The sequence below is a fragment of the Telmatherina bonti genome (assembly GCF_933228915.1).
Source record: "Telmatherina bonti genome assembly, chromosome: 3".
In the NCBI taxonomy this organism is placed as follows: domain Eukaryota; kingdom Metazoa; phylum Chordata; class Actinopteri; order Atheriniformes; family Telmatherinidae; genus Telmatherina; species Telmatherina bonti.
In genome coordinates, this window is record NC_136621.1 from 19,835,479 (window position 1) to 19,847,431 (window position 11,953).

The window sequence follows — 11,953 nt, forward strand, 5'->3', positions numbered from 1 at the left end:
CATCTTACATTTGACTCACAGACATTAAGTATTTAACTCTTGATTAAGTTCATTCAAACATGCCCTCAATTATTTGCCATACTTAAATTTAAGTCTTCCTCCCTGGTTATATAGTTAAGAAATGGGGCCCATTTCTTTTGAAATGTCTCTTGTTTATTATGCAAGTTTAAAGTTAGCTGTTCATAATTGGCCATTTTAATAATTTCTTCCCGTCATTCGTTATAAGAAATATCAGTTTTATTTTTCCAACGTCTCAGCACAATCCTGCAGCCTATGTATAAAGTGAGTCTACATCACTGAGTCTGTTCAAGGGATAGCTTAATCTATTCTAGGCCTACACCTAATACACGCAAAGCTGAGCATTGGATCATTTTTATCCTAAACATGCCATTTATAGAGTCCACTATACTTGTCCAACAGCTCTCAACTGTTTGACATTCATACAACACATGTATTAGTGTACTTCTGGCTCTTTCACACCTCCAGCATTTTACAGAGTCTAGCAATTTTAATCTTGCCATCTTGTCAGGAGTCCAGTAGCTTGTATGGATGATTCTGTATATAATTAATCGCATCGGCACCTCTCTTGATATCTTATATCAGGATTTAACAACATCGTCCCATGTAGTGTCCTGTATTTCCTGCATTGAATCTTTTCCCCAAGCTCTCTTAAGACCATTATGTTTTGGTGGGTTAGCAGTTCTTATTAAGTTATAAAATTTAGATGCTACACCTTTACATACTTGCATATTTTTACAGATTTCCTGTATAGTAGTGGCAGACATTAAGCTGTGTTTTTAAAATGGTTTTCTCATACAATCTCTAAGCTGTAAGTATTTCCCAGAATCTTTGGAGGTGATTTTATGTTTAGCTGTCATCTGGTCAAAGGACATGTAACTCTCCATATTAAGATTATCTTCAATAAACATTATTCCTGCTCTGATCCAAGATTGCCCATTCAGATATTTTTTTATCAACCTTGAGTAAACTATTATGTCAGATACATTTCTCTCTCAAAATCTAATAATAGGTTTCTAAATGGAATTTCCCCAGTTGTTTGTGATAAAAAGGTTTCAATGGAAAAAAAGGTTCCATAATTTAACGCTCTATAGAGACCCGCTGTGGGATCTTATCCTCATCTCTAAATATTTTAGCAAGTTGAAGAAGAGAGAAAGCATAATGATACCAATCTACTTTGGGTAGACCCAGACCACCATTCTCATGAGCAGCATGCTATTTGGTTTTATTAAAAAGAGGTCTTTAACCTGCCCATAGGAACAACTCAGTTCAATGTGAGAACAATGTTTTATAAAAAACATTTAAAATTGCATTAATTTTTGTAGTATTTGTTACTAAGTTACCGTTCTCATTCTCTACTGTTGGAATTAGTCTTAGATTATATTGTTGTTCTCTCTGTGCGAGGAATCTTCTTGCTACCTGTCCTTATTTGTGATATTTCTGTCTACTCTGAAATAGTGCAAATTCAACTTTTTTTTTTTTGCAAAATGGAATTCAACTCCATAGTTTACTCAACTGTAAATTAATCTCTGGATTAGGCTGGGATGCTCGTCTCCCTTCAAGATTCCTAATTTCTATCTCTAATTCATTAATACAAATATTGTTTTACAAATATTGCCTTTTTAAATAAGATGAATGTTGAATTTTACAACCTCCATATAAGCTTTGAATGCATCCCATTCTATTCCTAATCTATAGCTGTACCTTCGTTGAAGTTCCTGTAATGTTCCTTTTAGAGAGAAGAGGTTTTTCCTGAAACTGCTTCCAGACCGGCCATGCTTGATTAGTTTTTTTCAACTGCTTTAACATGCTGATTGTAGTCTGATGTGCAGATATTACTTTATGCAGTTCCTCTGTGCATTCCATTTCCAGACTGATTGTGGGGGCACTTGCTTGTGCTTGAAAGATTTACAAGTGTTTAGTTTTCCAGGTGCGCGTTTTGCCTAGCACACCTGGAAAAATTCCAGTGTGTCCAGAACTTACATGTGTTAATACACACCAAAACCCTCCCACATCATTTGAGAGCTGAAACTGTAATCCATGTAAAAACTAAGTTTTCACATGAATTCTTCTCTTTAGTTTCACTTTTGTTAATTAATAAATTATGGCATGTGTTGTTATTAATCTAAAGTAATATTTAACTAATTTAAAGACATGCCAAAACTCACAAGATTTTAAAATACATATTTATACATAAAAAACTCAAATTGAAAGACAGCATGTGAAGTATCTGAAACCTGTGCAATGAGTCTTATTTTTTGAGAAAATACAATTTGTAATGGGAAGCATAACCTTGTTATAGGTATATAATCTTTACATTATATGCAAATACATCAACCTCCTTATCATGTAAGCTCAAGCCAGACATATCATATCATAGCTGTCACAACAGGTATGCGTTAGTGGTTGCTTAATACCACTGCCTCAAATCTATTCATATAAACTGCAAAAGTTCAACTGCATCAAGTTGAAAAATGAAAATGTACAATGTTCCTGCAGTTAATGCTGCAGTCACAGTGTTGTTGACTGATTAATTATACGATGCTTTGTGATAAAACACTGCAGTTAAATTTTCTGCTATAAATGACTTGTCAAGATACACGCAGAATGTGGAAAACAACTGAAAAAAAATGTAATCTAAATAATGATTTATCAATTTATATGCATTTTAGAAATTGATGAAAATCTGGATGTGATCAATTGTGGTGAACTTCGGTTTTTTTTTTATGCTGGAGTAAGGAGGTGATTATGGTATAAAAATTTGTGAAAATGGGTAATTTTCATGTCCAGCAACTCACTATACTGTAATTTTTTTCTTTATTACTGAACACTTGAGCAATATGCAGTGAAGAGCCAGGGCAACAGGAACAAAAGGGCTGGTGTGACACATTACACACATCCACATGACCATGTCATGTGGATTTCCATTGTACAGAAATGGATTAAAGTGCTACTGACATCTGAAGTATGTGTGTATATGTATATATCTTTCTCAGTGAGTCTCCTTGTCTCCTTTTTCTCTTCTTTCTTTTTTCTTTACTCATGCAACTGGATAAGGACCAAAAAGTAAATAATGTGAGGCTGATAATGTATAGTTCTGGATTAGATCTGGTTATCTGCTGTGTTTGCTCACTGTTGGGTGGTTGTTTGGCTTCAGGGAAGGAAATCCTGTGCTCTGAAATCCTGTGTTGTTACTTCACACAACTACTTTGATAAGCTACGATATCCATCCCAATCGAGCTGGTAGACAAACACAGCATGAGGATTATCGGTTCTTCAGTGATACAGTATTTTAAGGGTGCTTGTGTGACATTAAATCCCTAATGAAACAGAACATTTCCAAGTGGCCTCCTAAAGGAGATTCAATAAAATCTTAGAGAACTCATTTTAATAATGTATGTTTTCTGGTTTCAAAGTTTTCTTAAGTGTGGAGGATTTTCCACAAAATTTAATCATATCTTTTTTTTTAATAAGGTGTTGTCTGACAAACTGAAGATCTGCATATTAATTAGTTTCTTAATTTTTCCTTTTTTGTTTTCCTTGGAGAATATCTAATAGTGGATACAATTATTATAACATATAGTTCACCATGGAGACTATCATTATGGTCCTTAAGGGGAATTCCCTCTGTCTACGTGACTAAAATGGCCCCATCACATAACTCCCCATGTGATCAGATGCACTTTTAATTTTTGTCCATAAGAGGGCAACAGCGTCAGCGGAGATCTGCTCTCATCGCCATAATCATGACTGCAATGCAAGCCAAGGTTTCTTTCAAGGGCACCCATCATATCTGCAAAGTCACATGTAAAGCAGGGAGAAGCTGCTTCATATTTGAAGAGAGAGAGAGAGACAATGCTCAGGCTTTGTCTAGACATCAGCTAAATATCTCTAAAGCTAACACAACAATACACATTGCTGTGCTTGCAAATTTCTAAGGTTGATACTTTAAATAACAGTGCAAATAAATCATAAGCATAGCAGCTAAAAGCTTTTTATTTTCAGAGGACTGATGCTCGGAGCAGCTGCTTCATGTTTTTCCTTAAATATCATTTTCCATCAGGGTAACAGCAATATTCTTACTCTGCTGCTTGTGATTAAACTTTATGAGCTGCTGTTATGAATACTGAGATGGTATTTTAGGGTAGAACAATGCCGAGCAAAACGAAGGAGAGCCTTCATAACTCTCCACTAGTCATACCTTTATAGTCATCAAATATGCATGGGCCCTGTGAGCATACATATTATGTATTCACAGATGTCCACAGCACTGGAAAGCTCCTTATCAGCAGTTTGTGTCTGTATATTTATGTGTGTGTGTGTGTGTGTGTGTGTGTGTGTGTGTGTGTGTGTGTGTGTGTGTGTGTGTGTGTGCTGGTCTACATCTCCAAGACAAAACAGAACATAATTAATAAATACAAATTCAGGAAAGGGGAATTTCTGAAAGAAAGAATGAGGAGATTCATAGAAAGTATGCAGAACAAAGAGTAGAAACTCTGCAGAGAGAAAAATACTTTCTTTGTAAAGAACAGTAGAAAAAAATAGTTTTTGTAATTTGTCAAATTACACAATCTTCCCGTAATCCTCTGGATGTTACAGTTAGCTAACCTAAGAACAGAAAAGGCTTGGCTTCTCCCTGAAAAATGTCACTTCTGAAAACTTTCATTGTCATTAAGCACAAGACTGTTTATCCAAGAAGACATCAATAACATTTGGTTTTTAAAGAAGACCATAAATGATGCATACGACATCGCTTTTTTTAATACGAAGTTTCATGTTATATGAAATTACTGTGGCATCAACAGTCTTTGCATCATGGGAAGATTTTTTCCTCGCCTTCTCTTTCCAAGCAGTGTGCATACGCAAGAAATGCACTTACACTCACACAGACATACAAGGACACTCCCATTTTTATTGGATGTGAGCCATGGAGTGGTTGCTGCAAGACTCCTCTTTCAGCTCAATTTTCATCACCAAAGGGATGGATGGGACATATGTGTGTGTGTGTGTGTGTGTGTGTGTGTGTGTGTGTGTGTGTGTGTGTGTGTGTGTGTGTGTGTGTAGAGAGAGAGGGAGGAATAAGGTGACTTACATGCATCTTGTTTTCTTGTTTTCTGATGCTTTATTAATTAGTACAATTGATATATCAATTTTTAGTCAGATAGGAGCATAGATGGATGGATGAAAATATGTTTTTCCATTAAGAGCATGTAATCTAAGGTGCACCAATTATATTTTACATAACATTATTATGACTCCCAGGAACACAGGCTGATTTATCCAGCCAAGTTGGACAATACAGTGCTTTCTAATTTAAGGGATACTGCTTTAAGCCAAGCACTTCTAGCTATTAATTAGTATGACTTAACAGAGAAGCCAGCAAACACACACATGTAAACACATGCTCTCATTCCTGTTCCATCGCTGTAAATGTAAACCCCACATCCATGTATGCATATATGCATGCATGCTTACACACAGGTACACGTCCAAAAAGCTGAGCAGACTAAGTATCATATTTCATGCATCGTTCTCCATACTGGCTCTTCTTCTTGTTTTCTTTTATCACCTGAATGAGGATCAATCTGTTCTGCTCTGCAGTAGGTCCAGGATCTCTACATCACAATCAATTCAAACAGCACCAGGTTGGAGGCTTTCTGCACAGGTACAAAGCGTCTGCATTTTGAAATCTTGTCAGACAGCCATGAAAATTGGATTTGCTCTCAAAAGGTGAAAGTCATATTTCCTTCAGCAGCCAAACTTTCCATTTTTAACAGAAAACTACAATATGAACAATTGTACTATTGATGAAACCTGCTAAAATCAGTCCAGACTGGCAGCATTTTAAATCTGTGTGAGACAACTTTACATCTATCAAACATTTGTGTAAAAATATGAAAGATCTGATTGCAAAAGGCTTTTCCTTGTGGGGTTTACATTCCAAAAGCATCTTTTCAGACAGGGGTGCCCTATCAGTGGTGCTCGACACACTGGCAAACTGCTTCCTGTGCAGTTTGGTTCCTCAACTGGAAAGAACACATTCAGCTCTCTGCTTTTGTTTCTCTCAGAGTGAAGGCTGATGAGGCAGCATCCCTCAAAGATAGTTGGAAAGTATCAGCAGTCAGTCAAACCAGTCATTCTGTAACTGAACTCAAAGTACCTTTGCCTCACACTTTAACATTTAAAGTGCAAGTTGAAGGTTATTCAGTGACTCTGGTGTTATAAAGTGCAGCATCACTCTGATATATTGTGCATAACATGCCAAATAACCCACCAGCCAATCCTTAGTCATCATTTTGTGTTCCTGCTCTCGTAGAAAGAAAGACTTCTAGGTTTGTAATATTTAGATATGTGCAAACTTGACAGTCCTGTAACACAGTGGAAACAATTATGTTGCTAACTTAACAGCACACAAGTTCTGTTTTTACTGGTGTTCCTTACGTCACCATTTAATTTCTCTATGTTTGACAGTAATTCTCCTAATTCCTGGCCTTTCTTGGTCTTTTTGGCAGCTGTCTCATAATAATAAAGCAGCAGCCATGAATGTGCTTTTGTGTTTACATTGTTTTCATTGTATCTCTGTTTTCAAACGCTAATTTAGGCCAGAGATAAAGATATATGCAAACTAAGCATCTGCCTGCTGCCTCCAAGAGCATTTGCAATGTCAAGATATTTTGATTTAAAAAACATAAAGTAAAATAATAGTTTTAGCAACATCACGAAACAATATAAATAAAAGACAGATCAACTTAATTCTATACTTTTTTATGCAACATTTATGTTGGCACATAAATAATACTTATTTAATCAATTCCTGCTGTGGGTTACTCCCACTGTTATACAGTGCATATGCAAATCCAAGTTTTAGTATTCCACACTCATTCATCATTTTGACCATATTGCTGAATTTGCTCTCCCAGTGAGGTGATAAATCACAACGGGAAAAACACTGGTATTAAGTAAGCCAACTACAAATAATGCAAATAAATATAATACGTATTTACAGTGTAAGAAATTATCCAGCACCAGCAATAAGTGCTAGTGTTGAGCACTTAGCTGTGCCATTGGGGGTAACAGTTCAAGCTGAGATTTCTGGGAGTCCCTCTTCCTCTCTTTCAGGGGAGGGGCACTTCTGGATCATCCACATGGAGAGGAGCAGTGACTCTATGTCCCTTCCAGGTTACTGAGTTCCACTCCCTTTTCCTCAAGGTGAGCCAAGCTACCTGAAGTGGAAACTATTTTCCACGACTTGCAGTTGCAGTGCGATTCTTCCAGTCCTTACCCAGACCTCACTATCAGAGGAGAGGATATAAACATTGATAATAGACTTAGAAATGGACTCATCTGGGTTACAAATTGTTCAGGTCCACTTTAAATGAAGTTCTTCAAATGCTATTCTTTATTTCTTTACTAGATAAATCTTCACATCTTCAATGATAAAACACTGTTATTTACTTATTTATTTATTCATTTATTGACCTTAAATGAAAGAGGTACAATGAAAATCAAACATCTGATTCTGCCATCTACTGCACAACCTTTATATTTGATTATGATGTGGGCGTGAACCCAGCCCCTGCTGTTCTTCCACTTTCCTTTTCTTCCCTGCATTGCTCCGTGACAGTTCTACTGCATTAGCTTTCTAGGGCATGATGCACTCCAGTCTGGATGCTTTCCAAGTGTTTTTGTAAAGGAGAGTGGGGGGCCCAGCCTCCTGCAGCATTTTATTTCCATTTCAGACAGGTGCAGGAGAAGATACAGATGAGAACGAAGGCAACGGGAAGATTTTTACTGCTCATACCCCGTGGTTAAAAGATGAGCATAACGTCGGTAAATACTATTGTGTGGTGACTGGGCCACCTGGGCACAGCCTGCTTTTACCTGCATTTTGAGAGATGACACAGCAATACTGCATTATAGCTGCACTCTCATTTAGACTTTAAAGCTGCTCTTTCCATTTTGCATTCTCATTTGTCTCAATCATCAAGGCTGAATGAGGAAATTAAGTTGACTATTTATGACAGCCTAACAGTTTTCTTCTTTTAATGTCAGTCTGTCTTATGTCCTCACACTGGAATCTCTCCAGTTGTCACACTGTGCTGCTTCCTTCACCACTCCTTTGCCCTGCTGTTGGACCTCAGGCAGTGAAGGACCTCTTGACACTACAATATGGCTCTGATGATGTCATGCTTGAGTGGAAACCCAGTCACTCTTCCTGGTGATTTTCGTGTTCAGATATGGTACACAGACAGCCTTGAATAAAACATGATAACACAAAGTAAAACTGCAGAGAAGAATATTTTCTCTATTGTTCCATCGTGCTGAGTTGATATTTCAGGTATGCTGAGTCATGAGATACTTATGGTATTTACAAAAGTCTTTAAAAAAAAAAAACCTGCAAATCCCAGCCACTGATGAAATGTATTGATAAGTTAATTAAGTCAGCATGCTTCATCTTACTACATGTCCAGTTAGTCAGATTAAGATCAGCCTTTGACAGTGGCGGTTCTTGAGGGCCACAATCCTTCAGTTTTTTCATGTACCCATGTTCCAACACACCTGACTCAAATTAATCAGACATTGTGCAGAACTTCATTGGCTGTTGGATCCATTTAAAGTGAGCCAGGTGTGTTGGAAACATCGAAAACCTGCAGGACATCGGCCCTTCAAGGTGCTTTAACAAGTTAAACTAAAGCTGTTTGTTTTGGAAAAAAAGAGAAGACCTTCCACACAGTCATCCTAAAGTCTGAGGGAAAAACAGAAACGGTGAAATTAATATGTTTGACAGATTTTGAGGAAAATTAGCAAAACAAAGACAACTTATCAGCCTCACAAGAAGCTGGAGCCTATCCTAGCAATCACTGGGTGAAAGGCAGGGTACACCCTGGACAGGTCACTTGTTAATTTCCCCAAAACTAAGGCTGCAAAGTTATTCTGGCTTGTTGATTTGTACCAAATTTCAGCTTAATTAAATGTAAACCACAGTTTTATTTATATTAGCACCATTTGGTGCTAAATCCGACTAAACGTGCTTTGTTTAGTCGGATTTACTTTAATTCTCTCCCTTTTTCTTCCTTCATTAAATTTTTTTATAGAGCAGTAAGTATAAAATTAGAATTTTTTTTAAAAGAAGAACATTTCTGTTTTGAGAAGGTTGATGACTAAACACAGCACAACAAGGGCCTTCAGTCATGCACACATTTTAGAACCGTGCATTCAGATTATCTTTGCTCATAAGCTGTGAGAAAAAAAAACCTATATAAACAACAAGACATCAGCTGTTCTGTCAGCTGCATAACAGCGTGAAAGTCTTCAGTCAACCAGTAGTACAACATTTCAGCCAGTCAGATTGTCTGCTCTCTGTAAGGAGCTGTGATGTCTTTACGCATTGCAGTAGTACACTCCTCCTTAAGTCTGGGACTTCAGAGGTTGATGGACACTCATACACAATAACATGCAACTCCTCCACCTCCTTCCCCTCCCTTTGCCTCCTCCTTTTCTCTGTGTCTCTGGGGGCCTCTGAGTGCAGCAAGAATGATGGACAGCAGACTAATATCCCAAGAAAATGACTCCTCCCCTCTGACTTCATAAAAAAAAATCTCTGAGGCCACAGTGCCCTTCATATGGCAGGAACATGACCCACTAGTTTAGAGGGAAATCTTGGTTGCCTTAATGTTCAGGAACCATGAATGCAGAGAGAACATCAATGTTAAAATACTTCCTATGAAATGTGAGGGCATTTTCTCCAGAGGCAGAGATATTTGAGAATCCATTATCATAATTATAGACATGATGCACTGATTCAACCAGGAGTCGCATGCAATTTATCATATTATTATGCCATTTTAGGCCATGAAGAGATTCTGAAGCAAAATGGATCATACTAAGCCTTCATCAAAGTGCAGAACACTAGACACACCTTTAACAACACGCAGGAGACAATGAATGAATCCTTTGTGCTATTTTTGGACAGCGACTGTCTTTGCACAGGTTCACATGGAGGCAGGAATGGTGTGAAGTCTCATGAAAAGCAGACGGATTTTACAGACAAATGGCTGAAACAGCAAGAAATCAGCAAAAAACATTCAAATTTCTTTCACTTTTTATGATCTTGTATTCCTCCGTCTTTACATCTCAATACAAATCATGAGACAAGAAGACTAAATAGACTCAACTCTAGTTAAAATTTTAGGGTTTATTCTGTATTTTTTAACCAAATCAGCTTGGGTTAACAGAGTTTTCTGAAATATCTTCAACTTTGAAAGCAAAGTAGCAAAGAATAATGAAAAACCAATGTTTCGACCAATTCATCATCACACAATAAGCAGTCTTTTGCGATATGGCTAAAAGCCTAAACTAGAAGGTTGTGAAGGTGTGGATTGTGGGCTCACCTTGATTTAATTGTTTTCAAATGTCTACAAAAATGTACATCAAACACTGAAAATGGGAATGTTGAATGACTATTAGCTCAGAAATACACAAAAGGCCCAGAAACATTCATTTCAAAGGGTTTTCTTTTTTTTTTTTTTTTTTGTTCTGTTTGTCTATAGGTCTCGTTAGCTGGCTGTTAATTCATTTAGCTTTGAATAATGTTCCTCATATCAAAAGATGTTTTTTGGCTGCCACTCCACAAGTGCATCATATCTCATTTTTCATTGTATTTCAATACATTTCAAACAACAAGGATCAAAGTGACCATTTCCACTGAGAATTTGGTTGATTTCCCTACCTTGTACATATATACATATTGTATCATAATTAGTAGAACTATTGCACTTTCAACACTTCTTAATAGTTGTAATGCCTGAGTCATTTGGGAAAAAAGACATCATAGAAAAATAAACTTGACACAAGGAAACATGCACTGAGGTATTGAATCTACAGACATTGAAAACTGAGACCTCAAACATACAAAACAAAAACAGAGTCTTTATCTGAATATCTGTATAGTGATAAAATCCATCTCTGATAAATGGACATGCAGCTTTAAAATGCTGCTCCGGCAACACTTGGACTTTATTTGACTAAAGCTGTGTTAAAAGGCTAAAGTTCTGCAAAAAAATACTGCGCTGGACATTGTGCAACATTAAAAAAATGTTCATCAAATGCTTTTTTTCATGTTATCTTATATTCTTCCACTGAAAAAAATCAAATAATCTTTCTTAGTATGTTTTTACTTTCTTTTTTTGTTTTGTGTGTGTAACACTTGTGTTACTCTTTTGAGCTTTTAAGCGTTTTACCGATTAAAATGTCACAATATGTTAAAAATGACAAAACTCTGAAAAGTTAAGTTTCAGTTTTTTATGATATGATGCATTTCAGGCTTCTTCTTGTGTCTTTTTTTTTTTTACTAACAGAACAATTATATTTGCCTTACATCTTAACCACTTTTCAGAGTCAGCAAAGCAATACCACAGTTCATGTGATAACTGTGTGTTATATTGTGAACATCTTTTGTGGAAATCTGCAATATAAATTTAGATAACTTTCTCCACCATTGTCACTGGTTTTGTGTTTTACAGGATGATACAATGTGCCCATTTACTGTTGCTCTTGAATTGATTAGAGACTTGTTGCCATTTAGTACATCGCTGAGTTAAACACCTGGATCCAGACATGCTGATGCATCCAAATACACCTCAAGGGATACTGCGACAGTAACAGTGACTCAACAAAGTGCAGACATCATATTGCACATAAGGTGTATAAAGGTAGATAAACATCTTAAGTGTCTGCAGAAGCCAACAGTGAAATGTAAATAAATTTATGGTAATTGGAAGCAGGTACTAATTTAAATATATTTGGATTATGTTGTTTCTACAGGAAAACATCCTGGCTACTTCAAACTAGGCATGAAGACACACAGAAGAAGAATATTTCAGTCAGTTTTAACCTTTAAACAATACAACAGCAGATACTGATTAAGAGAAAAGCA